The sequence below is a fragment of the Triturus cristatus genome, chromosome 2_1 (assembly GCF_964204655.1).
Source record: "Triturus cristatus chromosome 2_1, aTriCri1.1, whole genome shotgun sequence".
NCBI classification, from domain to species: Eukaryota; Metazoa; Chordata; class Amphibia; order Caudata; family Salamandridae; genus Triturus; species Triturus cristatus.
In genome coordinates, this window is record NC_140581.1 from 1,080,443,349 (window position 1) to 1,080,464,916 (window position 21,568).

The window sequence follows — 21,568 nt, forward strand, 5'->3', positions numbered from 1 at the left end:
ATGTATTATAACTGGTCTTTTTACTGGGGCCACTCTTGCTAGGTCCTCTGAAAGGACGGGATAAATACCAGCAACGTCAGTATTTCTTTTTCTGTCAGCCTGCGCTCATTTTACCAGCTCAAATTCCTCCTGTAACATCTCATCCTTGGCTTTTCCAGACTCCAGTCCACTCCTCTCTGCTTCGTGAAACACTTACTCTGACCTTCTATGTGACGCCTTGCGCCAAAAACTCAATGGCATCCTTCCAAGCTGGTCTACATTTTCTCTTTCATAAGAGTGTTTCGTTGTCCATCTACTTGTTCTGCTTTTACTCAGATACCTTCCTCAACTAACACGTTTTCTCGGGCTTTGTCTGAATCCTCCATACTTTTCTCTTCTTTTCTGAGCGCTTACTCTGTGCGTCTATGCTATTCTTTACGCCATAATTCAACAGCGTCTTTCTGTGACTGTCTAGCTTTCCTCTTCCACAACTCTTCTTCGACTTTCATGATACATTCGGCATCCCAGGTCCCAGCTTCGGGCCATCTCTGACTTTCTGGTAACTCTTTGGTGTAGTCCACCCATAGATCAAGGAATAATATGGCGTCTAAGCCATGCTTGTGAAAAATAAAATGTCCTGTAGTGTCCCTAGGAGGAATAGGAACTGCTTCTTCAAGCACCCCTTTTCTGGTAGTAATCTGTCTTAACTTCGAGAAGAGCGGCATATTGACAACTGATCTGATACTTACTCTTGAACTCACTTAATACGAAAAAAACACAATAATGAACAGTGAACAATGAACAATCATTCATACCACAATATTTGAACACTTTAAACATTAAACATTAAACATTTTAACAACGACCGACAATGATGACAGTCTGCCTAACTAATCACCACGCTGAATTCTTGACAATAACTGAATACTTCGGAATACTTGATATACTGCTAAACAGTACATATACACTGCTAAACAGTGCAGACCGGATTTGTGTACCCAAATCCGTCTTGACCGGCACAACCTATGTGCGCGTCAACACGCCTCCCCGGCGATGGTACTCACCGAGTAGCTCCTTGAAACGGAAGGCCTCAGAGAATGGACTGGACTCGACGACTGCGGACATCGGACCCTCTGGACATCGGGACTTTGAAAACCTGGTGGGCCTCTGTATACCTCAGACGCAGCTCTCTCGCAGGTGGGCTCTGGGTAGACAATCTGCGTTCCTCACCGCCTCGTATGGATGCCTTGTCGCAGTCTGTCCCCTTCGGTGGCCTGAGGGAGTTGGCGGGAAAAACCCGCGACGTGCACGCTTGAAGTCCATCACGGCTATGGAAGGGGGCAAAACAGGACCTTCATCTCCGGCGTGTGGGGAAAGAGATTAAACTGTTCGGGCGCCATTCTGTGGTAAATAAAATATCACGCTCTCAGACTTTTAAATATTATCAATAGGATCATGCATAAAGCAAGAGGCTGAGGGGGAAGCAGATAATTCGAAGGTGAAATACAGCTCTTGGCAGAGAATAGGCTGATGTCAGGCTTCGTGGGCCGCGCAGAGAATGAGACAAAGTTCATGGTCACAGATGCAAGCTCAAGCTGAAGCTGTCAGAGGCAGAGAGCAGGGAAAGGCTTTGAGGACAGAATCGGGCCTACTTGCCTGAACTGTAAAAATGGAGTAACTTAGCCATATAAAGTCGGTGGCCTTTCATACTTAGGAATCGAATATCCAGCCCATTCATGGCGGATCTGACAGAGGACATGTTAACGGTGGACGCACATGTGTTTGCGTCTTCGAAACTGGAACTGAAGGGAACATACATGTACTTGTAACATGCATATAGAACCGTTGGGGTCCAAGATAGGGGACATAACTGATCAGGGAAATCCACATTTCCACAAGTGGGATGTCACTATGCCTTCACTATGCCCCTACCTTACTTGAGCAATAATATTTGCAGTGATGCAGTGATTATCCAACATTCAATACTATCTCTCTTTGGTAATTGAGCAACACTCCTAATTGGCCCAGCAAGAGAAAGATGTTCTACACATACCCTGAAAAAACCAAAGAGATCAAATTATTTCAAGCAGCAAGTCAGGACACTGCATTCAATATCTCACTGAAGATATTCAATGCACAGATGCACTCAAGTGTACCCCCCCCCGAGAATTCTTCTTCACCAACTTTGACCTCTGACCACTGTGAGGCTCCCAAAAAATAGGGACAGCATGCTTCTACCCTTTTCAGCAGAAAGGCTGCAATCTGCTTGTTGGGCTGCCATTCATATTGAGATTTCAGAAACTTTACAAGTTTTTACATCCTTAAAAAAATGTTTACCTTACACTTCATAATATTACACAATTTTCCAGGAATAACTCAGTTGTAATCCTGGAAAAGCTTCATAGTAAATAAGATCTAGGTCTTTATTTTGGTTTAACCATGAGGTCACTCATTTAATTTTTGTCATTTCATCTCCAGCTTGTCCAAATAAAGAAAATGCCTAGATGTCCAACTGATCAACATCAATTGTGTCTTTCTGTTTAGTTGAGTTTCTTTAATTGTTTTCTTTAATTTTCCTCCAGAGATGTGAAAGCTACAGTTTCCCTCACATTTCTTTCTTCCCAGTTTTTATTCAACATTATTTTGATGAGAGGAAACAATCTGTACTCTCATTTGACTTTCCAACCTACTTTCAACTCCACCCTCTGGTTTTTAAAAGGTTGGAAAAGAAAATACTTCCTAAAGTGCAGACCATGCTTGAAGTCGCACCTCTTCAACTCCTCATTGAGTTCGGACTTCAGCCTATTTCCTGGTGGGTTTCACCTATTGATCATTATCTCCTTCACTATTGAAACTGCAAAGACTGATTCAAATCCTAGGCCTTTGCCTTAAGGCTTAACTACCATTGCATACTTGTTGCTCTCGCTCATTACATTTTACCTTGATCAGTATTGATTGTTGCCTCTGCCCTTTTCCTCTATGTCACACCAACAGCACTTAGAGATGACTGGACTACAAATGATTTGCTGCACTCTACAAAAACTGCAAACATATAAATGATAAAATACTTTTACAGAGTACTTTTACTACTACAGAGTATATTTTCTGTATACAAAACATGTTTTCCCACCAAATGTTTTTGCTATAGACTTATTAGATAGATGTAGTGACAAAATGGCTGAATGGATTTAAATGAAATTTGACAGGAATATAGATTATGGTGTTGAAAGGATCCTTTTTGGTATCTGAAGTTATAGGATCCAAAAACGTAGTGATATATTGGGCAGCAGTATACCGCAGTACTTTCACAGTATACTAGTGCACATAGCAATGTCAAAACACAATTTTTTAAAGCCCTTACAAAGTAAAAATGCAGCAATATTAATTAGACCACACTTTGCCTTTGTTCTGAGTTTGAACGTGAAATATAGTTTATTACTGGTTTATTAATACATAGGTAGAAAAGAGGCACTTTAGCAAAGTCTGTATGCATAGGGAAAAGTATTTTTTATGTTTTATATATTTTTGAAAAACGATCCCGGGTACCTCAGTACTTCTTTGAAACTATCTAAGAAGTACCATTGTACCTATAGAAATAAAAAAGTTAGCATATGACAAAAGACATTGTATGACATGACACTCAACTAGGGGTGGGTGGGAAACTCTGCTCCAATGGTGGAGTTTTGCCACTCCGCGCTCAGCTTGGAGCATGAAGTTAAGCAAAAAAACTCCAGCAACTGTCTGTGGAGCTTAGTTTACAGGTCCACTCATGAGCTGCCACTCATCCCTAACTATTTTGCAGCAATTCCTTGATGTTTGAGGGACAGTTCCATCAAGGTAGACATGTAGTAATTTTTGGGACTAGTATCCTGGTCAGAATTAATTATAAGAATGCTCCAGATCATGATTTTTTAGTTGCTCTGAGAAAACCTAGTGGCTGTAAACCAGAATACCAGAATACGGCAGAGTAACTGACCCTCCTACTGGACCTACACATCTCTGCCTGTGTGGGTGGAGCCCTTGCAGCCTGCTGGTGCTCCCTGTGTGATTCACCAGTGGTCCATGCTGGAAGTGCTGCTATTTTGAATCCTTTCTCGATGTAACGAGTCAGTAGTAGCCAGATCAGCATCTCTTGGGAGACAGCAGAAAGTGAGGGTGGCCGGGCCCAAGTGGTGGGCGGCAGTGGGGGGATGGCAGGGGTTACAAGCCTCTCAGGAGTGGTGCGGTTACAGACTCTAAGGGGTGGCTGCTGAAGCCCAAATGCTCTCTCAGGCTGTTGCCCCAGGGTAGGGCTTGGGGCCTGGGGTTGTGGAGGGTCTGCTGGCAGCCTCCGGTGTGTTTCTTTCTGCCCTCTCCCCCTCCCCTGGTGCTGTTAGTTGTCTCTTGGTGTGCCCTTCTCCATCTTTTGCCCCCCATCCATCACCCCCATCCATCGTACTGGTATCCTTCAGGATTCTGGACGCCACCCTCAGAGGCCAAAGCCTCAATATCACAATGAGCTTCAGACATTCAAAGACCAAGGCTCATAAAAGTAAAACTACCCAATATGTACAGATCCTGTCAGATGCGGCTGGGCCCATGCAGTGAGCGGCAGTGGGAGATGTGATGGGTTACGAGCTTCTCAGAAGTGGTGCTGTTAGAGCCTCTCAGGGGCAGGCGGAGCCTGCTGAAGCCCAAATGAGCTCCCTGGCTGTTGGCCTGGGGCAGAGCTGGGAGCCTGGGGTGGTGGAGGATCTGCTGGCGGCCTCGGGTGTGTTTCCTTCTGCCCTCTCTCCCACCCCTGGTGCTGTTAGTTGTGTCATGGTGTGCCACACCATCCTTTGCCCCCATCCATCACCCCCCATCCATTGTACTGGTATCCTTCTGAATTTTGGACGCCACTCGGAGAGGGTGAACCCTCAGAGGCCCCAGCCTCAATGTCACAATGAGTCTCAAACACTCAAAGACCAAGGCTCATAAAAGTAAAACTACCCAATATATACAGATCCTGTCACATAACTAAGTGCCATAAACAGGATTTGTATGAAGCACACAAGTATATGCAATCTGAGATTTGCAATTAATTGGACTCTGAACTCTGCCCACTCGCGGAACTCTGTGGAATTTTGCAGGGTTTTTCGGGAACTCTGCAGAATTCCGTGGAGTGAAGCTCTGCGAGCTCCAATCAGCCCTACATGCAACTCCACTCTACAACACGCCATGTCACTCAACGATATGCCACTCCAGTCTATATCAGTCCACATCCCTAAACTCTACAACACGTCCCTGCACTCTACAACATGCCACCCCACTGTATGACACGTCACTCCACTCTACAACATGCCACTCTGGCTACACCACTCCACTCTACGCACCTCCACTCTGAAAAACACTCTATGCCACGCCACTCCACTTTACTCTATGAGACACCACTGCACTGTGCACCACTCCACTCTACAACGTTCTACTCCACTGTATGCCCACCACTGTGTACTCCACTCTACGACACTGTACAATATGCCACACCACTCCACGCCATGCCACTCTACAGAACACCACTCCACTCTATGACACGCACACCACTCTACGACACTCCACTCCACTCTACAAGACTCCATGCCACTCCATTCTATGACACCCCACTCCAGTTCTATGAGAAACCACTCCACTTTACGACATACCACTACACTATATGACATGCCACTCCACTCCGAGACCCTCTTTTAAAAATAAATATTTATTACCATTTTTATATGCATATACAACCAAGTACAATTGTTCCACATAATATCATCTCCACCCACCGTCACCCACCCACAGATCCCTCCCCACGACCCTACACAAATCAACAGATGACCAGAAAAAACCTACTGAGTTGAGTGTGCATTCTTGCATCCTTTACTGAGTTCATCGCATAGACTAAAAATTGACAAAAAAAAGTACATAGCAGAAGTAAAGTGCTGAATGCCAAGTGCAAACTGCAAGTACGGCGCGGATTATCCCGGGGATGCCCTTTGAGCATACTTATTCTCGCTAATGGCCTGTTACAATATTTAAAAAATAAGTTCATACATACATATGACATCTCACTAGTTACTTATGGCTAGCCGAAGCACAAAACATACAGTACAGGTAGCTATTCACTATAATAGGCCCTGGGCCTACAATTTAGCCCTTTGAGTTTAATTGGGATCCAGCCATGCCGAGGCAATACACAGCCTGAGTATGGCCATAGCCACAAAGATCAGAGCCCCTCCATCCTTTCTTTCAATGGAATCCTGTGCTCTCAATAAAATCATAGAAGGGGTTAGAGATACGTTCCAGGATAATATCTCCTCAACAAAGCCTAATATATCTTCCAACAAAGGACGAAGCTTGCCACAAGTTGCAAACATGTGCACTGAGTCAGCCCCATATTCAGATCAGCAAGGATACCTGGTGCCTTTACCTTCCCCCATTTCAGGATTTTGCCCGGAGTGTAATATTGAAAAAACAGGTTTTATAAGACTGGGCTTGAAGATTCACGGAAAGTAAAGGAGTTTGTGCATAAAGGAGAGCTTGCTGGAAAGTGTTATCCATGATTCCCAATTTCAGCTGCCTTTTCCTAGAGATCTTACTCAGGGCATCTGACATCAGGCTGTTAAGTATATTATAAATAGTCCCTATTTGTGGCACAATATTATTAGCAAATTTCTCCAGAAGTTCACAATTAACAAATCCCAAGGGCCCTCCTCCGTTGCATTGTAAGAAATTCCATATTGATAGATATTTAAAGAACTCCTTGTGGCTAAGGCCAAAGTTCATTCTTAAATCCCCAAAAGCTATAACCCCATCAGAGGCAAAGAAAGCTCCCAATTTTTTTTATCCCAGCCTTGAACCAGGTTGCCAAATGATGGTCCCGAAATATCTCTGGCAGGTTCTCATTGTTTCTATTTGGAGCATAGTAATTTAGTCTGCTGATACCAAAAAGTTTGCGGACAGCCATAAAGGCCTTGTAGGTTCCCATAAGGGTCTTGAACCATACTCTCTTAAACTATCCTAGATCTAGTTGCCGCCATAAACACCCCAAACTTCTGGCCCAAACAAAAGTTCAAACAGAGAAGGAAATCCCGATATTAAATCAGAAGAGGGATCCTGTAACATTACAGGGCAGTATTGCAAAATAGATGCCCAGTAGTACAGCTTTAAATTTGGGAGTGACCAACCACCTCTATCCTTTGGGAGAGATAAAAGCTTTATAGATCTTCTAGGCTGAGATTAGGCCCACAGAAATTGTGCAAAGAGATTGTCAAATTTCTTTAGTATTTGTTTCAAAAATTCTAAAGGGATAGCTCTAAAAAAAAGATCATTTTTATAACATTGCATCTACCCACTAGAGAGAGATGCAGATTATTTAGCTTATGCAATGAACTCTTTAGCTCCAAGGCTATATGAGCTATGTTTCCCTCCACAATCATGTTGATATTAGAAAAAATATTCACCCTGAGATATCTAGCCTTGTTTACAACCATGGGGTCAGCCCAGTCAATCTTCTCGTTCAAAATAGTCTGTGTTTTTCCTTATTTAAAGCATAACCCGAGACCTCCCTAAAGCATTGAGCCTGAAATTCAATCGCAATAATTGACCTAGCCGGGTCAGAAGTTACAAGCCCTATGTTACTGGCATAAGCCATCATTTTAGTTTCATATCCATACCTGTGTATTGGACGGCTGCACAGATTCCTTTCTAGTTTCTTGACAAACAGGTCAATATACATCGTGAAAAGCAAGGCAGAGAAAGGGCATCCTTGGCGAGTCCCCCGTGCTACTGGAAATTGCTCTGTCAGTACCCCATTTATCAAGGCACTAGCCATATGTTTGATGTATAGTGCCTTTATAGCCTGAATAAATCCTGGCCCGATCCCCATTTTCTGCATGATGTTCCACAGGAAAAGCCAGGAGACCCGATCAAAGGCCTTCTCTGCATCAAGAAGAATCAGCGCCATCAGGTCTCCTGTGAACTGCATTCCATCAAACAGTGTGATGGACCTCCTTATATGCTCAGAAGGGCCTCTTTTAGGTATAAACCCCTGCTACCACTTAGAAACCAGTCTGTTGATTACTTGCAAAATGTGAAAGGCCAGTATTTTAGAATAAACTTTGGAGTCCCCATTAATTAAAGTAATTGGGCGAAATGAGCCCAATTCCTGGAAAGGTTTATATTTTTTAGGGAAGATGATCATTTTTTCAAATAACCAAGATGGAGGCGAAGTAGTGCCATTGAAAATTTGCTCTAACATAGTTTTAAAAATCTCCTTAATTCGGTCAATAAAGACTTTATAAAGTTTGACCGGAATAAGGTCAGAACCAGCGACTTTCCCGTCTGGTAGACTGGTCAATGCAGTGACAATCTCCTGCCATGATGGAGAGCCTTCTATAAGTTTGCTGTCCTCCTCACTCAGTCTTGTCATCAAAATCGGGTCCAGATACTTATCAATTGCACTTTTTCTGGTTGTGACGTCACCGACCCCTTTCTCCGTATACAATGCTTGGTAGAACTGAAGGAAAGCTGCTCTAATTTTGTCTGGCTCTGTTACCACCCCAACCATCGGATCTCTAATTGACTGTATCCCATTATTGGTAGCTTATTGTCTAGTTCTGCTAGCCAGGTGATGGACAATTTTTTCGCTGAACTCATAAACCTTTTCCCTGGAGGCGGCCCATTTTGAGACGGCTTTCTCAGCCAAGATATCCCCAATTGCTGCCTTAGCAGTCGCAACTTCCAACTGCGCCTAGTCCACTTCTTTCTTTTGTTGGACTGCTTAATAAGCTTTTCTTTGGAAATCACTATTTTCTTTTGTAGCTCTTGTAGCACATTTTTGCATTATTTGCTCTTCCTTAATGAGAACTAAAGCATTTCACCCCTTATGCATGCATTTAAAAAATCCCACACCTTCCCTAATTGTGCAGAGCCAGTATTTCTTTCCAGAAACTCCAAAATCCACCCATTCATGGCGTAAGAATATTCCTTTTTTTTTTTTGTTTTTTTTTAAATATTTTTATTGTTCATCATCAGAAAAATAAAGTATAAACAATTAATTGCTTTGACATATATATCTAATACAACAGAAATCCTTCAATTGCAGCTTAATCACTTAAATTTAACAACATGATGCAATACATAATTTAATTATAATTACTTGAAAGAAGAAGCATGTACTTATCACCCTTTAGATTAACCATCTAGTTTAAGTTTCCATTTTTCAACTGGGGCCCATACCCGTTTCCCAAGCTGTCTTGCATTCGCTCCTTTTTTTTCATATAAAGATTTCTCTAAGGTGTAAATAGCTAATAATTTTGAGAGCCATTGTTGAAACGAAGGGGGATTAGAGTCTTTCCATACCGTTGCGATACAAAGCCGGCTCAGCGTCATAGCAATAAACAAAATTCTTGATGGGGTATCTCCTGTCCCTCCTTTGCCACTCCAAGAACCATAATCTCATTAGTTAATTTAATTGAAATCTCCAATTCATCTTTAAAGAAGTTTTCTATAGCTAGTTTAAAGGGATCTAAATTAGGGCATGCTGCAAACATATGGATCGTGTCTGCCTCCAAACTCTGACATCTTGGGCAGAAGATCCCAATAGTACCACCCCAACGAGCTATTCTATGTGGTGTATAATATAGTTCATGTAAAGTCTTAAAGTATTGTGCTTGCAGGTTTGCAACCTTCAGGATAGAATTTCCAAACCGAAGTGATTTTTCGCCCTCATTCCCGGCTAAATCTAGTTTAGTTCTCCATTTATCAAATACCTTTCCTCTATCATCCTCATTATACTCGCACAATGCACCATAGAGTTGAGAGATTGAACATCCCTCATCATCTTGAACAATTTCCATCAGATCTACCCTAGCATACTTACAGTTACCTGCCTGTTTCCTCTGTAAAACTGATCTTATCTGTAAGTATTTAAAAAAATCTCTCCGATCCAAGTTATATAGCTGTTGTGCCCTCTCAAATGAAATTAACCCTGACTGATCCGTGATATCGCCAATTGTACTAACCCCAAGATTATCCCAGCGCCTCATCACTTGATCATGGAATACTTCTGGGAGGAGTTCATTCATATATAAAGGGGTATAGAAGTTCATTCTCCCTAATTTAATTTTCTTCCGGATCATTGACCAAACCGATATGACTGCCCCCAACAGCTTAAATTTTGTTCTTTTATAGTAGTTTAGTTCCTTGAATGTGAGAAGTCCCTTATTAGAGTCCCAAATCAAGAGCTCGTATATATCCGGAATGCCAACCCTACCCCTCCAGATGTCTTTCGTGTTCCCGCCGAGAAGTCCTTTACAATACTGAAGGACTGACGCAAAATAATATGCCTTAAAGTCAGGTACTGCAAGGCCCCCCCGGTCTTTAGAGAGTGCCAACCTCTTTATGGCTCTACGAGTTCTGCCCTTAGCCCATATAAAGCGATTACAAATCCCCTCTATTTCCTTAAACCAATTGTTAGTAAATGATAAAGGAATTGTACGGAATAAATATAGAATTTTAGGCAAAAACACCATCTTTATAACATTGCAGCGACCGATGATTGTTAAACGTAAATTGTCCATCCTATCTAAGTCTAATTTTGCCTTTTTGATTACTGGGGTCAGATTTTCCTCCACAACCTGAGATAGGTCAGATGTAATAGTAACTCCCAAATAAACCGCGGACTCTACAACTCTCTCATCGTTAATCGGAGCAAATTGATTTACCACTATTTGTGTTTTTCCTTGATTTAATTTATACCCTGATAGAGGTCCATATTTTTTTGCCTCATTCTCGATTTCCCCTATCGCTATTATTGGTATTGATGATGTAATTGCTAAATCATCTGCGTAGCCCAATATTTTAGTCTCATATCCATTCAGCACTATTGGACAAATGTTTTTATTTTTTTCTATGTGTCTAATAAATGAGTCTATATAACAGGCGAATAGTAGAGGGGAACAGGGGCATCCTTGCCTAGTTCCACGCTCGATTTTTATTGCCTCGCTCAGCTCCCCTCCCACTCTCAGACTGATGCTCGGGCTTCTATAAAGGGCTTTTAATGCTCCTACACATAATTTCCCAAAATTATATTTATACATTGTTGCCCAAAGAAAGTCCCACGAGACCCTATCGAAAGCTTTTTCAGCGTCCAGCAATATTAAGGACATAGGGTCTCGTGAGACATTAGTACCATCCAGCAGCGCGAAGACCCTTCTGATGTGATCGGCAGTGCCCCTCCCTGGTATAAACCCGTGCTGCCAGGGTGAGACTATCTTACCAATTACCAAGCTCAGCCTGTTTGCCAGGATTTTAGAATAAACCTTAGTGTCACTATTCATTAAGCTAATTGGTCTATATGACCCAGGATCCGTAGGGCATTTATTCTTTTTTAGAAACACTACCATTAAAGCTTCTCCCCAAGACTCCGGAGGTGCAGCACCATTCTGTATTAGAACCATGAGTCGATTAATGTCTGCTTCTAAGATTAAATAGAACTTTTTATAGAATTCTAACGGTATAAAATCGGGTCCCACTGCTTTTCCTGATGGGAGATCCTTAAAAGCTCTTTGTACTTCTTCTGGGGTAAAGTTGATCTCGAGGGAGTTATTATCCTCCTCTGTAAGCTTATCTAGGGAGGCAGAGTTTAAATATTCGTCAATTTTCGCTAGATCTGGATCCCCATTATTCTGACTGTATAATTTCTTATAAAAATTCTGAAATACAGCACAGATTTCCTTTGGTGTTTTTACTATTGTCCCTGCCTCCGTAGTCATTTCTGTAATCTGCCCCTGAGTGGCAGCCTGCCGGGTTCTAATCGCTAGGATTCGACCTACCTGTTCGCTATATTCATGCTGCTCTTCCCTCCTGGCCAAATATTTACCAGCTGCCTTTTCAGCATATACTTCACCCACTGCTGCTTTAGCCAAGGCTAGTTTTTGCATTACTTTTGTCACATCCTCTTTCTCTCTTATACTTCTTACCAGTTCTTCCTCTAGCTTTGCTACTAGATTTATCTTTTTCTCTAAGGTTTCTTTTTCCCGCTTACTCCGTCTAAGAGAGTAACTTAAGGTTTCCCCCCTAATACCTGCCTTCATAGTATCCCATACTATTTGCGGTGATGCTGTGCCCCTATTGTTTTCCAGAAATTCTTTTAGCCAAATTTCCATGTAAGTAACATAATTTACATCCAGTAGCAAAGCTCTTTCAAAGGTCCAGCTATTTATTCTGTTCTGTGAGTATGGTATAGAGATCTCCATGGAGAGCGGGTTGTGATCTGACATCAATCTAGGCATTTTTTTAATTTTCACCATCGGTATCATCGAGGGGGAAATCAAAAAATAATCTAGCCGGGCTAGAGTTTTATGGGGGGCAGAATAGTATGTGCAGCCTCCCCCTCCGTTTATATGTTCCCAAATATCGATCAGCCCATTGTCCTGCATGAGCTGTATTAGCGCTCTGTGGGTTTTCTTCTTTTTACCAATAAATCTTGCAGGATTTTCTTTCCACAACCCATTGAGGCCATTTATATTTAAATCGCCACATAGTATTATGGGGAGAGGCCAATTGGGCAATTGAGAATTTATATGAATGAAAGTTTCAGGGTCATCAACTATTGGTGCATAGATAGAGCATAGAGTAAAATTAAAATTTTGAATTTGGCAATCCGCTAAAACCCAGCGACCATGTCTATCTGCCTGTTGTTTTTTTAATGTAATCTTTTTTCCACGTGCTAATATTGCAACCCCGCGTGTTCTAGTGCCCTGAGTCGTACAAGTCAGTACTTTATACCCCAGTTGTTCCAATAAATATTTTTGCGAGATCTCTATGTGCGTCTCCTGAACACAGATTAAATCAGCTTGCAGTGTTCTGAAATATTCTTTCAATTCTCTTCTTTTTCTTGCATCATTTAAACCACATACATTAATTGTGACTATGTGCATCATTTTTCTTTTTTTCCCTCCATTTCTGTTCCCTTTCTTTCTCTGATGATGATTTTACCCCCCCTTTTCTCCCCCGGAGACCCGCCCACCCCTCCCCCTCCCTTACCACCCCTTGAAGCATCCCCCCTTGAGGCATCCTTGATCCAGTCGGATCCAGGTGTGGGCGTCGATTGATCACGGCGCCTCAGTGCAACTGCCCCTCCAGCCCTGCGTGTATTTTTTTTTTTCTTTTTTCCCTCTTGATCATTTACCGGCATTCTTCTTTACAGTCTCTGAGATTTCTTTAAGATATTGTTCGGCCTGTATTTCGCTCGTAAAGCTGCGGGTTGAGCCCCTAAAAATTATCTTCAATCTGGCAGGGTTCTGTAGGAAAACCTTTGCGCCAGTTTGCTCAAAAGGGGAAAAAAGCTGCCTCAGCCTCCACCTCCTTTCAACAGTCGCATGAGCAAAATCTGGTCGAACAAAAAAGACAGTGCCATTGTATTCTCTCTTGCTTGTAGGGCGGGCTAAGTCATAGATAGATTCTCGGAGTAAAAAATTTCCAAAGAACACCAGCATTGCCCTTGGAAATTTAGATTGATTCAGTGTTTTCCTGGATTGAGTAAGGGGGAACCGATGGGCTCGTTGGACTTCTCTCTCTAGTTCCCAGTTTTTTAATTCAGGGAGGGCTGATTTAAGAAGTCTAATTACATACCCCCTTGGGTCATTGTCTTCAACGCCCTCAGGAAGCCCTAAAAATCGCAAGTTATTTCGTCTTGATCTGTTCTCCTGATCCTCAACCTTTGTCAGTAAGTCCTGTATAATGCCTTCTTGCTTCTTTTCTTGCCTTTGTAGATAAACAACATCATTCTCTAGGTGGTCAATTCGTGTTTCAACTGACACCATTCTTTCAGAAATCTCTAGACATGTGCTGCCCACCTTGTTTACAGCACCTTGTAACTTTTGGATAGCTAAATGATTTCTTTGAGTATCCGTTTTAACATCTTTATGAAGTTTCCTAATTGAGCTTAATATATCTCTCAGAGACGGCTCGTCTGTTTCTGCTGCTACATCATAATCAGTGATGACCCCAGTTGAGTCTACACCGTTTTCTTGGGCCGCTATTTTTCCCTTTGATTTTTGGGGTTTTGCGGTTTTCCGAGGATTACTAGGTTCAGGATCGCTTCCTTGATCGATCGTTTCTTCGTAAGTAGATTTATTTAGTCTTTTATTCCTTATTTTTCTTGTTTCAAGTTTTCTCCTTGGCGTACTTCCTTGCCCAGGATCGCTCGATTTCCTTATACCCGAACAGCTGGATATATCTTGAGTTGAGACACCTTGATCTTGGTCTTGGCCTTTGTTAACTTCGCTTGTGTCACTGGAAGTCGAAATACCCGTTTCATAAATATCTGCGTCAGATTCTTCTGAATGTGATGGTAAGTATAAAGCTGTTTCCGGCGAAGGCCCTATATCTGAGGGAGAATTCAGAATTCCATGAGTGTTCATCCCCAGAGTATGTTTTTGATTTCCTCCATTCTGTATCGTTGATTCTTGGACTGTTAGTACACTGCTTGACCCTTTGGGTAATGGGCTGAAGATATTCCGTATGCTTGGCTGCAAAGTTATTTGCTTCCCTGTCGAAGTCGCTTTTGCATTTGCTTTCAGATCTTTAATGGCTTGTAACCGTTTTGCTTTTTTCATCAATAGTTCCATCTCTTCTGTATCTTCAATATCCTTCTCCTTTTCCTTGTATCGCTCCTTGCTTTTTCCTTTCTTTTTCTCTAATTCTACAGTATTGGCTGCGTATTTATAGCCTTTAGGTTTTTCATAGTCCCCCTGTTGCTCTCTGCAGCTCATCATTAATAATTTATCCTTATCTATCTCTTTCTCTTTATTCTTCTCTTTCTCTGGGCCTCTCTTGTTGCCTTTCTCATTCTTCTCCTTCTCCTTCTCCTTCTCCTTCTCCTTCTCCTTTGCCTTGTCCTTTTCTCTATCTTTCCCTTTGTCTTTATCCCTGTCTTGTACTTGGTCTTTGTTTTTGACTTCTTTGGCTTTAGTTCCTCTAGTCTCTCGTCGTTGCTGCATTGGCTGCAATGGCTGCGTCAGCTTAGATATGTGAACATTCATATTCATATTAGCATCATCATTAGCATCATCCATATTATCTGCCTCTAATGCATCTTGAATTTTACCATTAGGCTCAGCTTCAACTTCAACTTCAAGTTCCTCTGCCCCTTGGGCGCTCATGCCCCCCGGGGTGTTCAATCGCACCATAGATAGGGCATGCACCACATTTTGGTCCCGTAACTCCCTTAGTTCGTTCCCCACTTTCTCTACGGCGGTCTCATTCATTTTCCCTACCTCAGTCCCTATCTCTTCTCGCCTTGTAGCGTGCCCGGTCTTCTTGGACTTCTCGCTCTCCTCACTTGCAATATTCTGAGCTGATTGCAGAGTGGTTGATACCTGCCCTGGATATGTCAGGTTAAATACGGCTGGCTCACTCCGGATGCACAGTGTAATATGCCGCTCCTGTATTTTGTCGTTACCATTACACATAGGCATAGGCATAGGCATAGGCTTGATTCTGCTTGTAGTGCCCTCGTGATTTTGATTAGTCTGTTTTGTCCATTTCGTTTGTGCCCACCACCTAATGCCTTGTACACACTTAATAGTCGCCTTAATCCCGACTGCGGGCCTCGTGGCACATAACACGGCAATTTTGGTGTCCCTCCCCACCGTCCGCTTCTGTCCGGACACCCTTAGGCACCTAATGCTCTGCACCTGGATTTTCCACTGAGGTTCCCCTAGCATTGTAGGTTATATCTCTTTAAAAGTAGTGGCCGTTTTTTTTTTTAGCATCCCACCACTTAAAACCTCCGTGGAAATCTCTAGACAGGTGATTGACCATGGAGACGAGGCTGAAAGCAGAGCCTCCCTTTCCGAGCAGACTCTGAACCACTTGAGCCAAGCAGCGAGGTCAAACGGGGGTGAGCAGAGAGCTTGGCTTTTTAAATTCAGTGTCTGTGTTTAATTGTTAGTTACGAGCTGTAACAAATTGTTTATGACACATTTAAGTATTGTTCAAGCTCTCTGTGTCAGGCTGTGAATTTTAAAGAATTAATAGTCTTTTCTTTATCGTCTTTTACTGCACGTTGCACAATACCCTCAAAACGGAGTAAGAAGCAACCTCTCTCCTCGTTTCTCATTTGTTGTCATTTTGCATAGTAACAGAGCAAGGAGCATTATACAATATTCCCCGAGCATCGCCGTAAAAAAAAAAAAATAAAGCCTGCCACCAAACGTCAGCAAACACCGACGAACGCTGCACTGTGCCCCCCGCTCCTCACCAGTTAATCCATATCCAATTTCATGCCTGAATCCGAGTCCGAGTCTGAACTGTCCATCGGGTAGCGGGCGGGCGGGTGGGTGGGCGGCTGACAGGTGATCAGAGAATCGGATATGCTTCCGTCCGTAGTGCACCAAGGAAAATGTCCATCTCAGAGAAAAAAAAGTTTAGGATGGATTTAAGCTTCAGTTTTCGAATTTCGAATTTCGAATTTCATACATCCAGATCCAGAGATTTATTTGCTCTAAAATCGGCCGGCATATTTTCGCTCATATCACGCAGGGCCGCAGGAGTGCGCTCAGTCAGCGTCCGCTCACGCTGCCGCCATCATGCCTCCCTTCTCAGAAAGAATATTCCTAATCAAAGTAAAGCTCTCTCGAAGCTCCAGGAGGAGGTCTTGTTATTAAGGAATACCCCTTTGGCCCCTAAGATTAAAGGGTTATGATCCGACATGTATCTGACTGATGTGGAGCAAAATAATATACCCATAATTAAATGGTCTCAAACGAGACCATGCATCTATAAGCCCATTGACATGACACAGGGTTCTAAGAGCCTGCAGAACTTTGGGTTTTCGGCCTGTATACACCTGATGACCTTCCATAGCCCAATCACACGGTAGATTAATATTCAGGTCTCTGCAAATTATGATAGGTAGGGCTAGTGTGCCAACTTGCCGGTGAGCCAGTCAAAAACCCCTGAGTCATCTGTGGTGCTACCATAGATTGAGCATTAGGTAAATTAAGACATGGATAAAGGCCTACATTCGGTTAGAACACATCTCCCTGGGGGTCCACCTTGGTTTGAATTAGCTGAAGTGAATTACTTTGGGTTAAAATTGCTACGCCTCGGAAATGAGTACTCTGTGATGTCTCCCCTATCAAGGTATATCCCAACGTATTTAACAAACCCGGCTGTGTCTCTTCAATGTGCGTCTCTTGGAGGCAGACTAGATCTGCCTCCAACAGTCGCAATCCCTGTGAAACTTTCTGTCTTTTCCGCAAATCATTTAATCTGCAAACATTAAGGGTGGCAATCCTAAGATTCTCTATATTTAACATTCTATCCTATCTGGGTTTCTCCGTGCCACACCAAGAATAAAGTGCACATGGCTTCCTCTTGTCACTGAATAAAACCAACATAACCAAAGCAAAAAAAAAAGAAGCACTACTACTACTTAGGAATACCTGATTCTTTGTGTGGGCCCCTCCATCCAGCCCCCTGCCCTCCCTGACCACCCCTAACACTCCCCAGGCCCGACCCACCCCCATCAAAAACAGGGCAATCAGGATTCGCCTGAGTGATGGATGCCTAACTAGTGAACCCTCCACCCAACCCCACTATGTTAATCATAGAAAACCATTCCGCTTTCGTATCTCATATTGGCTTGGGTTTTTCTTCTTTTTTTTCCCCTCCTTTTCCCTCTTTTTTCCTTTACTGCACATTTTTCTTCTTCATTCTCTTCCCTTTTTCCCCCTTTTTTTCCCTTCATTTCCCCTCCCTTTTTCTCCCCCCAAAAACATAGAACCTATTTTTAAAAAAAAATAGAGACTATAACTTCAGAATTGAAATCCGCAAGGAGGTTAAACATTACCCGTTTTCAACTTAATTTCATTAAGATATTCCTGAGCCTTAATTTCGGAAGTAAAACTGAGAGAGAGGCCGTTTAGATTAATTGTAAGCTTTGCTGGATTCATTTGATAAACTTGGGCCCCAATCTGTTGAAAAGGAGCAAACATCTGGCGAAGGCACCATTTGCGTTTGACTGCTGCATGACTGAAGTCTGGTTTAACAAAAAACTACACCTCTTCAAATATTTTTGGGGGATTTCGGACAAGCATGTTCATAAACCAACTGTCTGAGTAGAAAGTTTCCAAAATAGACTAAGATGACTATAGGTTTCACCCCTTCATTTACTTGAATCTCTTTATCCCAATTCCAGTTTGGGTTGTCGGGGAATGCACCTTTCAAGAGATTCACCATAAACTGTTGAGGTTGTCTCCTTCAGCCCCTATGGGTATCCCCATAAATCAGAGGTTATCCTGGCGCTGCCCGTTCTCCTGATCCTCCAATTTCCACATGAAGTCAGTCAAGCAGGCTCCTTGGGAGATACTTTGCACTGTCAAGGTTCTGACTTCTGCTTCAAGACTCTCAGTGTGATCTTATATCATAGTGACACGTTTGGCAATGTCTGAGCAAGTTTTTTTCAGCTTCCTGATCCCCCCCTGAAGATTCTTGGCCGCACCTTTTGCTTGGCTATTGTCACTCTGTAGTTCTTCTTGGAACTGTTTGATTGATTGAAAAATAGTGGACAGAGAGGGTTCTTCCGTGTCCATTCTTAGCTTGCTTCTGTCTGGTCCAGATTCTCTAAATGGCTCATCTCTATTGTGAAAGGTATTCTGCGTCATTTTAGATGGCTGTGGCTCTTGCTCCATTTCCCCTTTCATTTATTCTGGGCTGACTTCCTCCGTTGCAAGGTACCTGCCTAATTTGTGGTACGGCTACAGTTTGAGTCTGACAGTGCATTGTCACTTGAAGAAGGATTCCCCACTGCGGAAGTGTCAGATCCATCTGTTAAGGAAAATACATTTTCTCCAGCTAGCTCAGTAGAGGGGGCTGTTCATAGTTGCAACCCCCCAGCTGCAGTCCTATTTTCATGTGCTGGAGTAATAAGGGTATCTTCTTTCCACCCTACCTTTTCAGAGATCCTTCACCTGGTTCCCGAATCTTTTCCCCACAGAATCCAGAAAGACGGTCACCCTCGCACTCATCTCCAGGAGTTTTGATTACGGCAACACGCTCTACGACAGCATCACCCAGAAACAGCTCAGGAAACTACAGAACGTCCAAAGCGCCGCTGCCAGACTGGTCCTCAACATCCCCTGCCAAAGCCACACAACACAACACCTCCGACAACTTCACTGGCTCCCAATCAACAAGAGAATTACCTTCAAGCTCGTCACACATACCAACACAGCTCTCCACGAAGCAGGACCAGAATACCTGAACCACCGCCTCGCATTCCATGTAACCGCTAGACAACTTTGCTCCACCGAGTTTGCTCTGGCCGCCATCCCATGGATCCACAAGACCAAAATCGGAGGAAGATCCTTCTCTTACCTCGGTGCCAAGACCTGGAACACCTTGCCCCTCGACCTCTGGCAATCCCCGTCAATGACCCAATTCAGGAAGGACCTCAAGACCTGTCTCTTCGACTGAACCTCCACAGCCAGATGGATCAGCAGTGCCGCCCTCCCCCAGCGCCTAGAGACCCTCACAGGTAAGTAGCCACTCTATATAGACTCATTATTGATTGATTGAGATTCACATCTTCATGTAAGCATTATTGTTTTAATATCCTATTCTTCACATTCAGCATTTTGAATATGTGGCAGCTAGAAAACTATTTAAATATGATGCAAACATGTAGCTTAGGGAAAGAAGGAATATATTTTAAATACAGCATATTCTGCAGAGATGACACATTTAAGCAAGTCAAATGTGAATCATTCATCAAATAATATTCCATTGTTCAGCATTTCCTAAAAGTATTTATATATTAAAGAAGAAAATCATGTGAAAGGGCGAAAGTGAAACAGGCCTATGCTGGCCTAGCAGTTAAATTATTATATAAATGAGTGCATACTGCAAGAAAATCATGCTACACATTAGCTTTGCACATTTAAGTAAACACATTTTCCCACATTCCATTCTATCATGCATTTTCATGTCAATGTCTAGTATAAATTATGGCATTCATCTAGGCTCAAATCTTCTGCTATATCACTGTCAAACCCATTTTAAACTATAGTACCTGTTTCTTGATTCTAAAGAATGATGTTCCTTTTCTGATGTTAAGAAGTTTTTACACTACTAATGCACAGCATGTCTGTTTGATAGCCAATGTATTGTCCTCCAAGGTGTCATACCTAAAGTGCTCTATCATATCCTGGGATAATGTCCGTAAAACAGAAAACTGAAAAAGGTCAGTAGAATGGAATAAATAGGTGTCCTTCCTGCACATACATAGTATTCAGTGGTGCCTTCCCTGGCACAGACCCCCAGTGTATGACTTTTGAGTCACAAGCACACACATGTCAAGGCTGCCATTTTAAGATGGGCAGCCGGACAGGAAATGTGGCCTAATGATGGTTGAGTCCAGGGTTGAACTGGTCTATGGGGCACTCTGACAGTGCCAGAAGTGCTGGTCTGGGAGGTCAGTGTGTGGGCTGTTCTTTTGGCTTTTGTGGGCCTGTTTAATGGTCTGGAGACTTTCCTACAATTATCACGGAAATTGCCTCCAGCAAGCACAAATGCAAAAGTTCAGATATAAACTTTAGAATTTGAAATAAATACAAAAGCAGACTTTTAGTCATAATACATCAATCTCTAATTGCAAACAACCATAAAGGATGATTCCTAAATCATAACGATTTACACTATCAGCAGACAAAAGGATGGTTCACAAAGGGCCGCCTAGCATGGGCAAAGGGTCAAGTTAAAGTCCACTAGGGAAAGAGTATATAAGTATGATAAAGGGAATGGACCATAAATCTGAAACGTTCATGTCTGACTTCTCACCAAACTGCTCTAAATTGTCCAATAAGCAAGCTCATTAGCACAGGCAAAAAGGCAAATGGCATCATAAATAGAGTCCAGCAGGGAGGTTGGAGGCAAGGGTAGAAGAAACAGACTCAGCGAATCTGAAAGAGTCTCTGCAAAGTCTGCAAAAGAGGTGCAGCCACAGCAGCAGCTCCCAATGAAATGAAATGTTCAAGAGAATATGCCCATGTCTCCTTCTGGGGTGTCGGTAATAGACTTTTGAGAGATAATAATGATGTCCTTCGTAGTCAGTCCACTGTGGTCCAATCATTATATGACCATTCCATCCGTTTAGTCAGGCAAAAGTTTTCAACAGCAGTGTTCTTTGAGAGTAATGAGAGTCATCAGTCCATTTGGGTTCCACAGGTTAGTTTGTCAAAGACTTTTACTACTGTAACTGTTTAGGAATATAGAGCAAGGCTGAACTTCTCACCAAAATACACAATGGAGTATTAAGGAAAAGGTCAATACGTGAGAAAGGAATGTCGCATGAATGTAACATATAAAGCAACTTTTATAATTTGCAACAAGAACCACTTAATAAGAAATGAAATATGTAGATACTTAACAGACCTGGAACCAACCTTCCCTTGTATTTACATCCTGCCTAAAATACACAAGGGCAGCCCTTTTCCACCAGGCCGCCCCATTATCTCTGGGGTTAATTCACCCACGGAGAAACTCTCTGAATATGTGGATCTTTATATACAGCCATTGGTGC